The sequence below is a fragment of the Alligator mississippiensis genome, chromosome 1, assembly GCF_030867095.1.
Source record: "Alligator mississippiensis isolate rAllMis1 chromosome 1, rAllMis1, whole genome shotgun sequence".
Lineage (NCBI taxonomy): Eukaryota > Metazoa > Chordata > Crocodylia > Alligatoridae > Alligator > Alligator mississippiensis.
Window position 1 is genome coordinate 295,689,974 of NC_081824.1, and position 19,883 is coordinate 295,709,856.

The window sequence follows — 19,883 nt, forward strand, 5'->3', positions numbered from 1 at the left end:
CGCCGCTGTTCCAAAAGGCGTTCTCGGGCTGCTTTGGCTCGGGTGGCTGATCAGGTCTGCCCCGGTCCTGCGGGCGGCCCCCAGAGGGTGCCCTGGGCGACGGTGGCAGACCCCTGAAACTTGCCAGCCACGGCCTTATCTGGACCCTCAGTGGTGGGGTTCCCCCTCACCGCAGCCTCCAGTGCTGTCACGCCTTCGGCGGGCACTCACAGGGCTCCAACCTCCCCTACACCGCGGCCAACGCCACCTTCGATTGTGGGTCTCTCAATCTCTTCTAACTGACCCCGCCTTGTCTCTTCCCTTGTCCCCGACCAGCTTGACTCGATGTCTTAAGCTGGACTCCGGTCTGAGGACTACGAGACCCGAGGTCCTGTTGCCCCTGTGGGCTTCCTCCCTGGCTTCCCTCCTGGCTCTCTCACTGGTTCCTTCACCGGCTTCCCTGCCAGCTTTTGCACCGGCGTCCCAGCTGGCTCTCCCACCGGTTCCTTCACCGGCGTCCCAGCTGGCTTTTCCACCGGCTCCACAGCCGGTTCCTTCACCGGTGTCCCTGCCGGCTTTTCCACCGGCTCCGCAACCGGTTCCCTCCCCCACTCTCCTACCGGCTCTCTCGTCGGCTCTGCAGCTGGCGTTCTTGTAGCTGTGGCTCTCGCTGCTTTCGCCGCTCCCGGCGCTGCTGCAGCTTTCTCTGCCCGAGGCAGAGAAACCCCATGCGTGGCCACTTGTGACCTCGGGCTTCCCCGCGGGCTCCGTCGTCTCCTGCAGCCTCCTGGCGCTGCTCCCGGGGCCGCACTTTATTCCTGCCGGGTGGCGTCTCTTGCTGACTTCACCCGCTCTTAGCTGGATGTGAGCGCGGCTAACAAAACGCATGGGTGATTTTCCGGCGTGCGCTCCTCTGCTGTCCTTGGCTCCTGCAAGGGGTAAGTACGTGCTTCCTTTTTTTTGGTTTTGGGCCGGGGTTTCCCTATAGCCCCGGTGTCCCTGGAACAGTCATTTGCAAAATTTTAAAGAAAGGTTAGACAAACATGTGTATTAGATAATTTCAGGGATGGATCTGAGGTGGGTGCAGTGGAACGGTTGCATCCTGTTTTTGACTTCTGCTTCACCCAAAGTTTAGCTCTGATGGCATTTCTCCTTCAGGCAGTAGAGGGAGTCAATTGACTTTATAGACTATTATAAACTACCTGATTACTGCTAATTGCCCTTGATACCACAGGTGTTAATGATCCTTTCTCCTCTTTAAAGGTTTTGATCTTCCACTAATCAAGGCAGCTTTGTTTTGTAATCTTGCTGTTTGTTAACTACATCTAGTCTCTCTCTTCCTATTTTACAGTTCTGCAGACTGTTTTTTAGCTTCAGCTAAAAACATTTACTCGGATATGAAGAGACTTACTCAGGTGAACATTAACTTGTATGTGGAAGTAAGTGTCAGCGAAGTGTTGGAAACACTGTCACAACACTCAAGAAGGCTAGATTCTTTTAATGATTCTGAATAAAAGATGTATATTTAATTCTAATGACTACAGGACTAAAAAAACACATTTTTTGATTATTTTTACCATTGTTGTTAAACTGCATGATATTGCTGTAGGCACCTAGCATATTAGTAAAGGTTCTGGTTTTTTTTGTGGTTTTTTAATCTGGAAAAAAATATTATGCATTGTGTTGGATTTGATTCTGCACCACACTACCTGCATCCTCTTTTTCAAAATTCTAGATCCACCCATGGATGCTTTAGATAGTGATGATTCTGCCTTGAGCAGGGCTTGGACTAGATGATCTCCTAGGGTTCCTTCCATCCCTACTTTTCTGTGATTCCACAGGCATTTATAGACATGCTCTGGGAGGCAGGAGAGGAAAGGGCACTTTAATTAGCACAGCTCCGAGAGTCACGCTAATTAAAAGCACCCAGAGTGTCACGTATGTGACATATGTTAGTGTCCCCATGCTGAAAAATGGCAGTGGGGCACTTTGAACTAAAGCTCATTGAATGAGCTTATTTTAAAGCATCCCACTGCCATTTTTCCAGTCAGACCTCTGGTAGTGATGCTGATACAAGTGATGTTAAAGTCTGCTGTAGTACAGGAAATTCCACGCTCCAGCAGACTGGATTGAGTCTGTTCTGACTCAGAGCATTGGAGCAGGCTCCCCATGTGTGTAAAGTGCTCCATGATTCTGTATATAGACCTTTGTATTTCCCATGCTTTAGGTTGTGTGCTACCATCCTCTCTCTCTTTCCACTGCTTGAGTGCCTCCTAGGAACCATATAAATACTAGGAAGTTAAAATGTTAGTTGGAGTAGTGACATGGGGTAAAATTCTTTCCTGAACACAATACCAGTACAAGGCATGCACATCATTTAACAATCTCTCCAGGAATCACAAGTAGGCCTAATGATGCTAACAGACTTCGGATAAGCATCAGTCTAGCAAATTGCTTAAGCAGATGTTTATCTTTAAGTATGTTAGTAGCCTCATTGGCTTGAGCATGATTACTTAAAGTCAAGCATGTACTTTAATGCTTTGATAGAACAGGGACTATATTACATCAGGAACATCAGGGAGAACTAGGGGGCATGGGAGAAAAGGAACCATAGGATTGATAGTGATGAACTTCTTATTAAAAGTATATGCATTTGTCAGTATTTTTGTTTTGATTTGGGGGCAGCAGTCAGACTGAAGCTCAGTAACAACCAAAAACTAATCCAAAACAGTGAAGCCTGAAGCACATGTGTGGGGTCATGTATGATATACTGCACCATAACAGATGTTCCTGGTATACATAAACATCACAAAGTTGTTATGAAAATGTTTTATTGAGGTTTCGTTCTGCAGCATATTTTAGAAATTCCATAGGTGGAAAGTTACTCCTGTGCAATGCCTACAGTCTGTTATAAATAATCAGCTAGCCTATAACCGTCCAATTAAATCTAAATCAATCATAGTTTGGAAACCTTGTTTTAAAGCTCTCCCATTTCCAGCCAACTTAATCGCCCCTTTGCTTTTCTGTTATTTTAGTGAGTAATTTTGTGTTGGACCTTTGCCTTAGCACACACTATCTTCTCCCATTGAAATCAATTGAGTAATTGTTTTCCTGATGTCTTTTTGAGTAGGTTACTGAATGAGACCTCTGTTGTAACCTGAGTTGTTATGTTTTGTTTCCTTTGTTGCTAAATCCTCTTTTGTTTTATGAGCACAATTATAATATCTTGCAATATATTACAGTAATGATTCTTAAATGGCCAAAACAAAAATATCTATTTAACTACTTAGAATTAGTGCAAAACATCCAGTGTTCTTGTTGGGATATTGGCACTTAATATGTTTTCAAATCTCCTGTGTCATATATGCTCCAGAATGTGCTAACTACTTAAGTGGCAAGAGGAAAAACATGCTGGTTTCAGCTTGGAAAGAATATTCCCTAAAGTGATGGCTAGAAAATGGTATTTAGATGTTGCTTTTGGGAACTGGCTTGTAGGTAAAGTAGATATGTATTAGAAAAATGGTTCAGGGCAATGGCAAGGGTTAATTGATTTCTAAAAGCCTGCTTGTGCCCTAAAGGCTCACTGTGTCTGACACAGGAAAGCAGCAAGCAGACACACAGGTTGGGAAATTGAAGACATGCACCACACTGTTCCATAACATGAGATAAGGTGGTATTGGGTAAAAAAGAAAAAGACCAGTTAGCATCTGGTTTTGGCATTTTAAGGATGGGAGATAATGCTGCCACTTGCAAGAGAGTCTTGCTCTTCCACTCAGGGTCATACCCATCACCAAATTTTGGGGTCAGGAAGGAATTTATCCCTTAGGTCAGACTAGCAAGAATGGTGAGGTTTTGCCTTCCTTTGTAGTGTGGGACACGGTCCTCTGCCTAGGATCTTCTAAGCATTATGTATTTTCTCACATATAGTACAACCCTAAATACCATACACAGCTTGCTTTTGAAGGCAGAATGATAGAAAGGAAAAAAAAGATTTTTCCAGAATTATGGCTGTATAGAGCAGAGACATGGAGTAATCATCAGATAACTCACCTTTTCTGCTTAATTAAAACTGAAACCCTACCTGTTGCTGAAGGTTGATCTCTATAGGTAAATCCATAATTTTGAAAAGAGCTAAAGAGCCATTTCTACGGCTGTGAAATAGGAAGAGGGGGACTGTGAAAGGGGAAAAAAGAGACCAGGAGCAGCTAGCAGACAATAGAATTGCCCTAGGACCATTAAAAAAAAAAAAAAAGGATAGATGATCATTAATACCTATGGATTAAAGAATAATTAACCATTAAGTCAACTGACTCTTTTAGATGTCTGGATAGTAATATAACAGCTGCCACACTGTGGAGCAGGAAACAAAGCAGAGTTCTTTTATCCTGAGCAGAAAATCACTTCCCATGCTTAACAGATGCATCCCAATTTGTGGGGCTGATTTAGTGGGAAAAGGTACATGATGTATACAAGAAAATATGGCATATTGATTAAATGTCTCTTGGTCAGTGCATTTGCAGGGCATTAGTACTGCCCTCATTTTCCTTGATTTTATCTGTAGCATATTGTAGCGTAGGGGTGGACACTTATTTCGGCTAGAGGGCCACTTAATGACTTTTGGTGAGCTGTCAAGGGTAGCAAGGGTAGCCCTATTCCTTGACAGGTGTCCCACCCCCTAATCACCATCTTAGGTGTCCCACTCCCTAATCACCATCTTGGGACCAGAAGTCCCACCCCTAACCCCTGACCTTTGCCACTGGAAGTCCTTTCCCCCAGAAGTACTCCTTTTGGGAGGGGGGTTTGCCATCTTGGAACTGGAAAAAAACCCAAGTCATATACTAAAAATGCACTATAATATCTTTTAATTTTATTTCAAAAAATATTTTTGTCCTGATTTATGTGTGTTTGTGTAGTGTATACATAGGTGATTGCATAATAGCTCAAAATAGGGTTCATCTACACATACATTTAAGTGCAATTAAATTTAATGCTCATTAAGCAATTTTTTGCAGGTGTCAAGAACTGAAGTTGATGCCAAGTCCCTGCAGCCCTGCCAGGTGCCCTTAGTGGCTGGGCAGACCTGGCACTAAAGTTAGTGCCAGGTCGTGTTTATATATGCATTATCGTGCTTTAACTAATTGCACCTAAATTTGATACCTGCATTTACAGGTATCAAATTTAGACATGATTAGCCTAATTTCGCTATTTTTAATGCGCGTTAAGGGTGCGCACATGTAGACGTGTGCCCATAATGTGCATTTCATTTGTCCTAGCAATTAGAAATGTGTACTGAATAAGACTGAGGGATCCGTAAGAAGAAAAAGGTTGATTTCATGAGTCAGATGGTTGGGTACACCTCTGGAAAATTAGATCCTATCATTTTCTCTCTGAAAGAGTTCCTAACTGATGCTGAGCAAGTGCCTTATTCCATACTTTTCAGAGGTGGCAGCTGAGTAGTCTTCATTTTTGGATGTACAACTCTAGGCTCAGTGGTCCAGATTTATGGAAATTCTAAGCAACCTCAACTGCCACTGGAATGGTTAGGAGCTGCAGTATGAACACATATGGCGCGTCTACTCATGCAAGCACATGCGCTTGCAGCAACTCAACTAGAAGTGGTGCAAATTTGAGCTGGGGCTTTTTGCTTCTGTACACGTGCTCGGACATGCACTTTGGTGTGAAGCAAATTGTGCCACTTGGGGCAAAATAACACTGCCTGGCTCCCCTCGGATCTGCAGCCAGGGGAGCTAGAGCCCAGGGCCAGCACTTGTGCTGTCCCCAGCAGTATAAAAAGCCGCCCTGGCAAATAGCTCAGGGCTACTAGCTCTCAGGAGCTTCTGGGGCCAGCCAATTGGTACCTGGGGACACTACCCCTTGTGTCAGCTAGACTGCTGAAGCAGCATCCCAAATTCACTTTTTAAAATACTGCCAAATCCACATTCTTCCACAATTAGAACAAAAGAGATAGAGAAAGGGGGATTGATCAGATGGACAGTGTTTTATTGCTATATTTACAATGTTAAAGAAGTTTGGAAGCCTACCAGTGTCTCTAGCATCATAATAAAATAAATCTGAAATATCTATATGTTTTAATGTTTGCCTTGAGGTTCCTTATCGCATGGTGGGTGTGTGATGGGGAGATTGGGGTTTACAGGAGGGGGTGGGGGTGTGTGGAGGGATGTGGGGGGATGTGAGTCACTGTGTGGGTATGTGAGGGGGGACTGTGGGTGTGGGGGCTGCTTAGGAGGGGTGGGTCCCCTGCATGAATGCCGCATGCCCCAGCACCTGGTGGGGCACAGCGACGTTGGCAGCAGTGGGAGCGTGGTGGCAGTGGTAAGTGGGGAGCTCCTGCAGACACTGCTGGCACTGTCGGCAGCAGGGTGGGGAGTGGCGAGCAGTGAGCACCCACAGACACCACCGGTAGTGACAGTGGTGGTCAGCGGTGATTGATGACTGCCTACAGACACCACTGGTGGCAGGGGTGGGTGGTGGCAAGCGGCAACTGACTACAGGCACCACCGACAATGTCGGCAGCGCCTTTTTTGAGGGGGTGCACCGCCATGCTCAGGAGGTTTATGTGCATCCCCTACGCATTGCCAATGGTCGCCTGCCACACCCCCACAGGGCAGAGCCCCCCCATGGCACATGGACGACCCTGCCTGCAGGGTCCCAGGCCCCCCTAGGGGCTACAGCTTCCCCCCCCCCCCAGTCTCCAGCCCCCTGCTCATTCCCCTGCTCTCCTCCAGCCTCTGGAGGCTGGAGACGAGCAGGAGAATGAGTAGGAGGCTGGAGAGAATAGGAGAATGAGCAGGAGGCTCATTTCCTCCCAACTCCATTGGTTCCCCCAGCTCCCCACTCATTCCCCCATCCACCGTTCATTCCCCCACCACTGTTCATTTTCCCTGCTACCCATTCATTCCCTCTGCCCCCTGTTTGTACCCCCTGCCCGCTGTTCATTCCCCTGCTCCCCATTCATTCCCCTGCTCCGCACTCATTCCCTCTGCTCCCTGTTCATTCCCCACATGTCCTGTTCATTCCCCCCACCCTCTATTTATTCCCCCAGCTCTCCGCTTGCTCTCCCACACCCCCCACACTCACTGGCAGTAGCAGAGAACGAGCAGGAGGCTGGAGAGAGCAGGGGAAGTCTCCAGCTTATCTCTAGGGGCTTGTCTCCGGCCTCCTGCTGGTCTCCAGCCCTCCTGCTCCTTCTCCTGCTTGTCTCCAGCCTCAGGAGGGAGGAGGATGAGGCTGGAGACAGCCCCTAGAGAAAAGGCTGTAGACAAACAGGGGAAGGAGCAGGGGGCTGGAGACAGGAGGGGAATGTCTCTGGGGCTATCTCCAGCCTCCTGCTCATTCTCTGGTACTGCCGGTGAGTGTGTGGGGGGTGGGGGAGGGGCTGGGAGAGCCAGCAGGGAGCTGGGGGAACAAACGGGGGGCAGGGGGAACTAACCAGGGGTGGGGGGAATGAACTGGGAGTGGGGAGAAAAACTGGGGGCAGGGGGGGGGAGAATGAACAGGGAGTTGGGGAAAGTCCTCTCCCCCCTCCTCCAGCCCTGCAATTTCCTGCTTACCTGGCAAAAGCTGGGTCCAGGTCCCTGGAGCTTGCACCACTGCCTTCCCAGCATGGGCAGGCAGTGTGCTTCAAGACTGGGGAAAGGACCAATTGCAGAGACACCCTGCCAAAGCATCTCTGGAGGACTGAGCCTCTGGTTGCCTCAGGGAGCCCTGACCTGTTTTTTTCCCCCAGGTTTTTGTTTGACCCTTGAATATCCAGGGGTCTATTTTTGCTCCCCTGCTGCAAATTCACAGAGAGGGAACATTTTTTTGTTCCCGCAGGTGCCTCTTGCAGCGTATCAAAGGGGTTTGAGGTGCTGCAAGAGGCACATGCTGGCTTGTCTGGATGCACCCATAATGTCTTGTGAAAATGCTAAATATTTCTGAACAGCAAGTCTTGAGTGTCTTATGTTGGTCACCCAGCATTAGTGGACATATTTTACAGTTTTAGCTATAATCTCTTTGCTTTAGCTTCCCATCTGAAGAAGCAGAGATAATAATATCACTTCACCTCACAAGGGAGTTGTAAAGATACATTCATTAAGGTTTATGAGACAATCAGATACTACCATGATAAGCACCACAGGAAAGCCGATAAGGAAATTGCTAATTCAGTCTTCAGCAGAGAGGTTGAATAGTATACGAGAAATAAGGATGAGGATAAAAAGAAGGTGAATAGCTACCTATTTAGTGATTTTTATCCACTCTGTAAATGGAATGACATGGGGTTGCTGTGGAAAAATACTATACAATCATATAGTCAAGAGTGGATCATAATGCACTTACAAAAGACAGTTTAATATACAGAAAGCTTTAATATTATTTTCCAACTTTTAAGAACTTGACTTTACAATCATAATAACATACTTTTTAGTGAAATATATAACTTTATTATATTAGCTTTGACTGCATTTCATGGGAGGGCATAATATCAAATATCAAGAACTACAGGCTCATGTTGCTAAGTATGGGACTAGCAACAACCATTTCCGGCAGAATGAGCAACAAACAAAGATAGTGAGTGATGTCAAGCTTTAGCATGTGGTGGTCAAAGCAGAGAAGGAGAAAGTAAGATAATGGCAACATGACCCCTGGAATAAATTTCTCTATCAGAAGGTGACAAAGAACAGTGAGTGGATGTACAAACCTAGAAGTGCCAGCCCAATACTTAGGAAGATGTCAGAGTGAGTGGGAAAACGTCGGCTCTCTAAGTTCTTCAAAGTACTAGTAAAGATTTTACTGCACTAGCAATTCAGGCTTTCTACAGCAAAGCTAGAGTAATTTAACACACTAGAAAAGTTAATGTTGTATGAAACTTGCTATTGCCTTAGGATTTTCCTATTAAAGTAGCATAAAGAGGCTGTTCCATCATTTTAACAGAATGAGTGCATGTTGGCCCAAGTCATTTTCAATAATTGATGCTAACTCTTTCTGAGGATTATAGAAAAAGAAGACATTATTTCATAAAAACTGTCTGGTATAGTTAGAGACTAGTGATGGTGTTTATAAATGGAGCCTCTTCTATTCAGCTTATGAGGGGGCAGTTGCCAACCTGTCCTTTCAGGCTTGCTTGGAGTTTGACCTTGAGCTCTGTGAGGGAGCTTGTTATATTGGCACAATTTTTCATAGTTATCTACACTCAGCTATTTTTGAGACTTCTGTCTTTGTCCCTCCAGCTTGTTAACTGGAGAAAATCCAGATACTGATCTTATATAAGAAATAAGGTATCGGGGAGTGCAGGGAAGTGGCCCCTCCCCCTCTGTGCGTAGCTTTTCCCTGGGTCATTTTTCCCTGGGCTCCTTCCCTGCCGGAGGTCCTCCCCTGCCCATCCCCCCAACTTTCCCCTTACCTGCAGTTCCAGTGCAGGGCAGCCATGTGCTCCCAGGCCAGAAGCCCCTGCTGGGGCTTCCAGCTGGGAGGGTGCGGCTGGGCAGGACTTGCTGTTGTGGTAGCCTGCCAGGCTTCCCCTGGGTCCTACTGCCTTTGGTTCCTGTCATTTTTGACAGGAACCAAGGGCAGATGAATATTAATTTTCTAAATTTTTTAGGGGCCCCACAGGCCAGATAGAATGGCCTTGTGGGCCGGATCTGGCCCGCAGGCCGTATTTTGCCCACCCCTAGACTAGGCAGTTTGCAGCAATTGGACATGATGCTGGCTATGGTGGTTTCTTTTCTAGCATTGATTATAGAAATGGCTGTTCAGCTTGGACAGGCCTTTAACTTTGTTTTCTAGTGTGATACAAAGCGCCTTAGGTGGGGTCTACGTCAAGTGATGTCCTATCTGTCTGGCGTGGGGTCCCTCCTCTTAACTCACCTGCCACAACTTGGTGTTACTGAATGAAAAGGAGGGGTTCAGTGGAGATCCTCTTCCTGGGGCCCCCAGGGACAGTAGTACTCACCGTCCGGGCGCGATGTTGCACAGGGCTCCACCTCCCCTACACTCTGTCCACTTGCCAAGCAGATGGGTGCCACCTGCATGGTTTGATCATGCTCAATCAACCCCTTTCACCAGGGGGAAACCAACGTCAGTGTGGGTGCTGGTGGGATTAGCCTGGCTGTCCCGATGGTTAACGTTTCCACCTCGGATGCTGACAGGGCTTAGGTAGGCTGGTGTCCTCATTGACACCTGTGGACAGACACCTCTAATTTGTTCATTTACCCCCCCAAAAAAATGGACTGCTGGAGAGGAGAGGGGTGTGGGTCTGCCTCCTCCCCCCCAGCCTGCTATAGGGGCTTAGCTTCCCCCTGCTTAGGATGCTGGTGCTGAGCGGAGTGCACCACTCCTGCCTGCCAGATCAAGAGCCTCAGCACGTCTGGTGTGCTCCCTCACATTCCTCTCCCCAGGTCCTGGTGGGGCTTTTAAATCGTCCCGTGGCAGCTGTTTCGGCCGCTGTGATTGGTCCGGCTTTTCCCCACCCAGGGAACAGCTGATTAAGTAGCTGATGTAACGCCGGCTTGTGCGGCCGCGGCTGCACCCTTGGAGGTGAGTTTCCCTGGCAGGGGTGCTTCTTGTGCATCTTGGGGCCTGTGGGGACTGCCTCCTCCCCTTCAGGAACCTGTGGGGGTGCCTCGCCACCACACCTAGCAACCCTGGTGATGTCATTTCTGAGCATTTGAGTTTTTTAGTGACATATTTTGTTTTGTTTATTGACTTGTTTTATGCTTCTGGTTGTGGTGTATGGTGAAGATGTCATCCTCCCAGGTAAGCACTCTGTATAGGTTTTAGATCAGCATGGTTTCAGCAAACTGCTCTAGAATTTATTTTAAAAGGAAATATATCACTCTTATGCTCATATGACAGACATCTCAATCACTATCTCCTTTTACTTTCTCAAGGCAAGTGTTCCTTTGAGGCTTGATACAACCCCCCACTGAAGTCTATGAGAGTCCCTAGAATGACTGCAAGTAGATTTGAATTTGACTTGCTGAATGGATTTTCCACGTTATTTCACAATTCATTTAGTTAATTAAAAAAATAATTTGGCCAGTGTTAGAGTTAGTTCTTCAGTGTATGCAGTTTACAGCAAGTAATCCATTTATGATTAGTGTCACCTGTCACAAACAAATTTGTCACTGAGTGCTTCACCCAGCAGTGGCCTAAAATGACACTGTCTTGCCATTTATTCAATCTTGTTCAGTACTCATAAAAATATTTCCTCTTCTAACTGATTTTAAAAGTACAGCTGCTTATGCATCCCATATTTTTCTCCCACCTGATGTTTTAATTAGGTTGCAGTTTCATGAACTGTAAATGACTTTTTAAAAAAGATTAGTATAAGAATTAAAGTTTTCCACATTCATTTAAATAAAGACCTCTTTTATTCCAAGCATGACCATTTAACACTTGTCTGAAGGCTTTACTTCTGTTTTTTTCCCCTCCTGTGGATCTAATCCACAAAGATTTTCTAGGAATAAATAAGAACTCTTTCAACCAGTCCTAATCAGTCCCAACTGTATCTTTCACCCTTATTGCCAAATACTCTGTTGTATAGGGAAGAAGTATGCACTTGCATTTTTATAACTAATCTTAGCATTTTAAACAGAGAAGTGTTCACAAAGGAATGAGAGAATTCACACTGTTTCTGTTGTGCTCCCAGATAACTCTTTGTATAGCAGTCTCCTTTTCAGCAGGACAACCAGTTCTATCTCCCAGCTTATATACAGGTACATGGGAGGTCAAGTTTAACCATTTGCTTCCTATTTCGCCTAAGCACTCCTAGCCAACAGGAACACAGATGGCTTTTGTACTGTTTCTTAGCAGCATAACAAGGCAGCCAGGTGCGTAGGGCAGTGGTGACTTATGGCTGCCACCATGAGTGGGGGTGCAGAGGCATCAGTCAACAAACAAAACTAAGTCTACAAAGTCATTGTGTTGCCAATCCTGATGTATACATATGAAGCCTGGATGGTGTTCAGACGCTATACTATAAAGCTGAACCACCTTCACATGGGCTGTCTGAGGAAACTGATGAGGATAAGATGGCAAGGCAAGGTCCCAGACACTGAAGTTCTTACTTGGGCAGGCATTCCAAGCATCCATACTCTGTTGATGAAATCACAGATGAGATGGGCTGGCCATGTCACCAGGATGTTAGAAAAGCGACTGCCAAAGAAGATCTTTTACAGTGAGCTAAAGGAGGGAGAGTGCTCTCAGGGAGGCCAGAAGAAACACTTCAGGGACTCCCTCAAGTCATCCTTGAAACATTTCAACATTGATCTGAAGTCCTGGGAAGATCTTGCTCCTGATCATTCCACCTGGCAAAGCCTCACCCATTCTGGAGTTACCGTCTATGAGTGGAGAAGAACTGCTGAGGCAGAGCAGAAGCACAAACAGCACAAATCTTGCAACAACAGCATGTCCGCCTTTGATCAAGCAACCCAAAGTGGCATCTCTTGCTCTGTATGCCATAGATGGGCCAAAGTACAGATTAGCCTGATCAGCCATTCATGTATTCACAGAAACCAAACCAACCAGTGATGGTCATCTTCAAATTCAAAGGACAAACAACACCATGCCATCAGCACAATTGTATGGCTATAGTGGTAGATGTTAGTTTTGTGCATGTCCCCCAAGTCGGCACCTGGAGCTGCTGCCTGGTCACCTTGCCTAGTTATGCTGCTGACGGTAGGTAGGTGCATACATGCTAAGCCAACCTACCTATCTTTTGGTGGTTTGACTTCAGACATCAACCAGATCCAGTGGACCATTCTGGTTGCTTTGCAAATGCTCTGGTCATTCAATACAGCTCTAATCTACCTTAACAAACCATTATACTGGGCTGTTGGTAGGAACAGTGGATAACAGCTGTAGTATACCAGTGAATGGAGCTTCATGCATTTAGTATCCTTGAGGCCATCTGTTTTCAGGGAGCCTAGTCAATAGCTGGAAGGGTGTTAATCATTTTTCCTGGTTGTGCCACTATTCTCCCAGGCTTATGAAATACGGGGACCTAGGACCCACAATCAACTTGAGTTTTACTAGGGATATTTTTCTCAGAGCAATACTTCTGTTCTTTTTTTCCTTGACCATATATTGTTTACAAGGCAGCACCATACCTGTTTGTATTTCATAGTCCAGATGTTTGTTCCTCATTTTATAGATTAGACATTTTTCATCTTTTTTAACTGCACAAGCTACAGACCAGCTGTTCAACTTTCGCTTCTGATTCAATCCTTCTGCATTGCTTGATAGCAGAAATAAGCTTTTTGTTGAAACAAATTAGATTTTTTGCTTGACAACCAATAAATAAAACTTTTAATTGAACAAACAATTTCAAGCAAAATGAAGTTGGAAGGGGTGAAAAACATGTCCTGTTTACAGCCATCTTGTTGGAAATCAAAACAAAGGATGGTTAAAATCAAGACAAAATTTAAATGATAAAGACAGCTCAGCTGAATCAGGCAAGTGCCCAGTTCTTTGTTTACATGCAAGCACGGTGCTGTGCTCACCTGCCACATACAATTTATAAATTCCAGCAGGACTCCTGCCTGGTCCTACCGTCACTCCAGCTGATTCTACATATTTATTTGGAGGGAGTGGGAGGTTGACACCACACATTTTTTATGAATACAGGTTGAAGTCCAGGAGGAGAAAACCATCCCTGTCAACTTCAAGTCTGTCAACTCTCTCATGCAGTTACTTAATTTTTCTCACTTGGAAAGATACTTCAGCTAGCGCCTATTCAAGTGGCTATCTGGGCTGGAAATTTCTTTCAATATCCAAGCTGAGAAGTGAGGGGTAAGAAGAATCTTTAAGGCAAGAACCCAGGAGTTCCTTCTGTTCAATAGCTATTGGATTTATGATTGGTAACACAGAATTTGGGGGATGTTGTGGGGCCCTGAGGCTTGTCTAGGTCTGTTGAGCTGTCATCCAAAAGATGACCAGTGTGTTTTGTCTTGCGAATTCAGTCTGTAAATAGTGCTGGAATGGCAAGACTGAAGGCTGAAATCTAACCATAAAAAATACAAAAAAAAGTCATTGGCAGTGTAAATTTCTCGTTACCCAGCCACCAGTCTGCCTCACTTCAGATAGGGAGTAAATACCTCTCAGGATAGAGGGATAATTAAGGCCCTTTCTTTGCTACCCTTTTAAGCACGTGAGAAAACCTGTAAATGACGTGGTCCTACCCTAGACCTGGATGTGTTTATGCTGGTGCAACCTGCCCTTGTACTGATGTACACAAGGAATGATCACATGCTATACAGCCCCATATCTGTGCAACTTTTTAAGAATCCAGTGAACAGTTACCCAGAACAGGGCTGGCTGTCCAGCTGACAACCTGTAGTCTGTATGCATCCTCTGAGGAACCAGCATGTGCCCTGCAAACTTCATGCAGCTTGTCAGCAGTTAAGACGTGACATGCAGGCCCCTGCAGCTGCCTCTCCCAATGTTGTGCAGAGGGCAAGGGCCTGTGTGGGTATAAGTGTTGCTGGCATAGCCCTTGTTGTGGGAGATAGGGCACTGCATGCTGCCAGAGGTGGGAGGTAAGTACTACCCCTGCCTACAGAGTAGAGAGGTGCCCACTGCTGGCATTACCTGTATGACACTGATAGAACCAGGGGGGAATTCCCTGTGGTTACTTGATGCGGTCATATCGGTAGTATAGACATGTAGTCTGACTGTTCAATCTTTGGCCAATCTGCCTAGGATGACAGCAAAGTTGGCAGTTATTGCAATGTTGTGAATAACTATCCACTAGGAGTTGGGTTGAAACAATAGACATTTCCTATAGATGACTGAAAATGCAATATAAGGCTTTAGTCCATCTTGCCAAGTTTCCCATTGCTAGGCAAAAAAGCAATAAAATCAAAACCTACAAGAAATCCCCTCCCCAAAAAATTGCTGGTAAAACTTGCTTCTTCTGCAGCATCCAGTCTTTGCAGCTACATAATCTAATTTATCCGTTTGACTTATGGTTGACCAGAGACTTTCTTCAGGAATGAAATGAACATAACTGTCCCATGGAAGGAGGCTCATACATGTTGCAAACATAATGCTTAACTGAGCTTGCGTTACGGATGCCCTAGGTGCGCTGAACAGTCTTCCTCTGCAGAGTACTTCTGACAATGGCAAGAGCAAACAGCAGGAGGTACGTGAGAGAGATTTAAGATTCTGAACACGAACTGAATGCATAACTCCTGTAAAACTAGAGAACTTGGAGAGCACAGCAGCAGCTCCTTGGACTTTGAGGACTGTTTTAAAAGATGTTTCAAATGAAGTAAAAGGGGCCTGCTGAAGCATTCCACCCACTCATGCCATTCACGTGTTAGGGTGATTGAAATTAGGAATGTGAATGAAGGTAGAGGAGACTGAATGCAATACTGGCAGGAGAAGTGATTGGTGAAGGAGGAATATTTAAAAGTAAAAAAAAAAAAATCAAAATGTATTTACTGTATCATTTGCACCTTTACATTTGAAGTGTATTTCTAACTTTGGCATGTCCAGTCCATGGCAGTCACCTCCAGAGAACCTGGCAGAAAACTCCCCACCCCTAGTATATGATTTTGATTCACAGGACATGTGGGTGCATGCATGTGTAATTACAAGAGGACTGGAGGCCCATATGGGAAGAGATCCTTTTGGCAGCCTACCTTTTTTTCTGGGAAGTGATCCAGGACAAATTCTAGAGGCATTCTTAGGGACAAATAAAAAGGAGCAGAACGAGAGATTGTTAAATAGAATAAAGTTATACTGGACTGCTGCAAGTGATGAATTCCTGATCATCCCTGAAACTTGGCAGGAGTCTGTAGTGTTCTAATGTAGGAGTTAACAATTCACCATCGATCACAGAATTATAGCCCTCTGACCCTGCTGCACATTTCACTGGATACAAAGACAGCAGATAACACAAATGGAGTATGAAGAACAATATTATCTTATTGCTTGAGTTTCTGTTGATAGGGTTAGAGAGTGACAGATAGTCCATCATCCTTGTGTCTCAGAAATAGTGCTGTCAAAACCATCTTTATTTGCTTCACTAAGGTAGTTCCAGAGGCTTTGGGGTAGAGGGAATAACACTTGTGCTTGATACAGTGGAAGGAAGAGAGCCAGAGAAGGAATACCAAGCAGAGGTAATTTTTGCCATAGAAATGGGCAAGGAAAATGTTTATAGCAGGTGTATTGTGAATCTGAGTGGCCTATTTGGGTGTTTTGGCTCACTGAACAGAGGGTAAAAAAACTCCACAAATCTTAGAAATGAAATGGAAGAAGTGCCAAGATTTGGACACAGTCTGGATGTACAAGGGAAGTATCGGAGAAGACTCAAAGATGGCTCCCAAGTTGAGGCCTGAGTGACATGCTGGTTGGTAATTAAGTCCATGGTGATGGAGAAGGGCTTAATGTAGGAAGGTCTGGGAGAAACAAAAAATCAAGACTTTAGTTTTGGTCATGTTAAATTTAAGTTGATATTGATTCCTCCAGGAGGCTGGGTCAGAGAGATGGGCAGAGATGTGGGCCTGGAGAGGGTTAAGCAGGATAAGTTAGCCTGAAGAACTCTGTACAGTACTGTTGCCAGCAGATTGCTTTCGGTACCAAGCTGTGAGGGTTTGGTTGGGACATAGGCAGCTGGGCCTCTGGATAGGCCCTGAGAGACAAGTAGGGGGTTAGCAGGACTGGGGCACAAGTTTCTAGATTGTTGAGTCAGGGCCTGGGTCAGTGGAGCGGAGAGCTTGGGATCCAGTTCCAGGAGAGCCAAGAAGAGAGATTAAAGAGACATAATCTAAGTCATAAAATGAGTTCAGGAGCCAAGGGTCAGAGAGCTGGTGCCAAGTTCTAGAGATAATCCAAGATCAGGGTCAAGGAAGGCAAGTCGCATCAGGATGCCAGAGAAACCAGAGAGACCAGAGCCAGCACTGAGTTTCAGGGGAGATCCACGATCAGGAACAGGAAAGCCAAAGCTGGGGTCAGAAGTCAGGAGAACCAAGCTTGTTGGAACAGATTGAGGCTGTAACAAGGCATGCCTGCAGCCTAAGGCAGCGGGTATACTTATGAAGGGTTTGTTGCACTTTCAGAAGCCAATCCAGCTGCAGAGGACTGGAGTTGCCAGGGATTTAGAGGCAGGTGGGTTAGCTCAGATGCTTGGCACAGCCAAGTGTGCTTGATCAGAGGCCCTGAAGCAAGCTATGTTGGGCATCTATATGTGATGCCGAAGTGCAGACGTTCCCTACATCTCCTCTTTGACCTTCTCTTTATGTTAACGGCATGCCACAGTCTGTCCTTATACCAGTTATGCTAGTCGAAGCCACATAAGCAATGCAGTATGTGATAATGGATGTTAACTTTGGGAACTGGAATAGCCTGTGTTTGGTACAGGGGTAGCATCCCATGTCTGCCTATATCACTTTGGTTAGCTCTGGAGGGGTTTCCCAGTTCCGCCTCTCTAAATCTAGCATTTCACTTAACCCATATCTTACCTGTAGTGTGGCACCAAAGTGATTTGATTCTGGTTTGTATGCCAATTTTCATTAGCTGGAAGAATTAAAACTGAGCAAGGTTAGTCTGATTTTTAAAGTGACAAGATTGACATGCATACATTTTTCATACTGTCTTTTCAATTATGTCTGATGTATCCATTATTAGAACAAACTTGCTTCATTTTGTGCCACAGATGGGCCCTTGCAATATGGAGATCTTATTAACAATATGGAGATCCAACCAGCAAGTCACTGACCTACCTTCTTGGGGTAGGCTGACTGAATACATGTTTTTCTGTTTTGGATCCTTTCCTGTTCACTTGGCCTTTTCCCACTTCTCGCTAATTTTGCTCTGGAAGAAGGCTTGCAGTGGTATTATGTTACATTGCAATATTTCAATGGCATTCCTTATGGCACTGAAATACCAATATCTGGCAGATGGATATCAATAATATTAAGGATCATTTAAGCTAAATGCAAACTACAGATAGGTCAGTTGAGTTCTATGCAAATGTCTTACTTGGGTATATAGTTGTATTCGAAGTTCCCAAACCTAAAATAGTTGTGTGAGGGCATAGCAGAAGAGTGCAATTGGAACAGAAGCCATTTTTTTCATTTGGGAGAGTGTGCTTTATGGGTTGTAATCAATCTCATGGATGTGTTGGTGTATAGAGACGTGACATCCATGGAAACTAATATGGTGTTAGCTCGAAGCTTGTCAGTGGAGACCAGATCCTGTAAGGAATCTGTGGTGTCTTTCAAATAGCTTGCAGCTCCAGTGGCATATGAGACCAAGATAGAATTCAAACCGCCAGAAACACCCACTCTGATGGTTGCCAGGTTTGTGGCTTTTGGGTAATAAGTAAAAGTTGCCTGGCCTGGGCTCTTTGGAGGTGGAAGCAATAATTTTCACTTGTGTTTTCTGAGGTAGATCATGTAAGGGCTTATCTTATTCCTTCTGGAATTTTGCCATGGGATTGCATTCAGCGTGTCACTTGGGGAATGCCATGAGCCTGATTCCCAAGTGCTTTTCATGTTGCGTGGCCATTTACAGCTGTGCATGCAAATGGTAGCAATTCTGATCTAGCAGCATTTTAAACCCACTTGCACGATTGTACATATGTATATGGAGCTCAAAAACAGTGTGAAATTAGGCCATATATTCCAGCCTGTTATTTATGTAAACATGTTTGTCTATGTTGTGACAGGATGAAGCCACCTTGAAAAGACTAAGGGTTGCCTACCAGTAGGATACAGTAGGAAAGTGCATTTCTTTTTCCAGGACTGTGTGTGGCTAGGAGAATGGCATTTAGTGTGGATGTGTCTACACAAGACACTATGTCGCTACAGCGATGTGCTACAGTGACATAGCATTGGCAGGCATGAACCATGACATGGATGCTACTGCACAGTAGAGTCGGAAATGACCCCTGTGGCACTGGGACTGTGTAGTAACAGCAGTTACTGTGCAGTCCCGTGCATGTGTAGATGCGCCCTGTCTACTTTGGGCAAGGGAATTTGTATTACTTCTCAAGTTTGTACTGGTTTCTGTAATGGACAGTACCCCGAAACAATGACAGAAACTCATATGCAGCACACATCTCATAATAGCCTGTGACCCATCCACTCAAGAGGAATTCTCTTTGGGCATATGTGACACATGAATCTGGTAATTAAGAACTGCATATTTCCCGGGGTTTTGTTTTTCCTATGTTCTGAAGTGCAACCCTGAGATAATTGTGCTAGACCAGGAAGTGTTGTATTATTGAAAAATCATTCACACACAATTTATCCTGTGTCTATTGTCTCAAGCAGATGAAATGCATTTGACTTCTTTTCAAATTTTGTGACTGTTTTGCTATGTGTATTAAAGTAACTTCATCTACTTTTTGGTTTTATTTAAATACATTTTGAAAAAGTTAATCTGTATTCATATTCTTTTCCAACATATCTTCTACTGCATAGGGAACTTTTTGCTTGTTGGCAAATTACCAGTTCATTGGGCTTCTAGTAAACTCTATTTTTCCAAATATCATTTCTGTCGCATATAAAATGATTTGAATGTCCTAATGATTTTATGGAAGAAAGATTTAGCCTAAGTGAAGAATGAACATAATTTCTGTTATGGATTCAAATATGCAAATATCTCATTTAAATAAGGTTCTGTACTCCAAAGGGAACTATCAGATTACACTCACCCATGAGTGCACAGCATAACACATAATGGTTAAACAAAATGAGTAAAAAATTTTGCTGCTTGACAATCTGAAGGAAGGTGCTCTCATTTACTAAGCGGTGTGACCAGATTCTCAGCAGGTATAAGTTGGAACAGTTTCATTTGAAGTAAAAGAAGCAAGATGATTATCATCAGCCCAGGATTTGGCCTTGCATGTCTTATATTTTGTTTTGCCTCATGCATATTTTAGGCTGAAACATCAT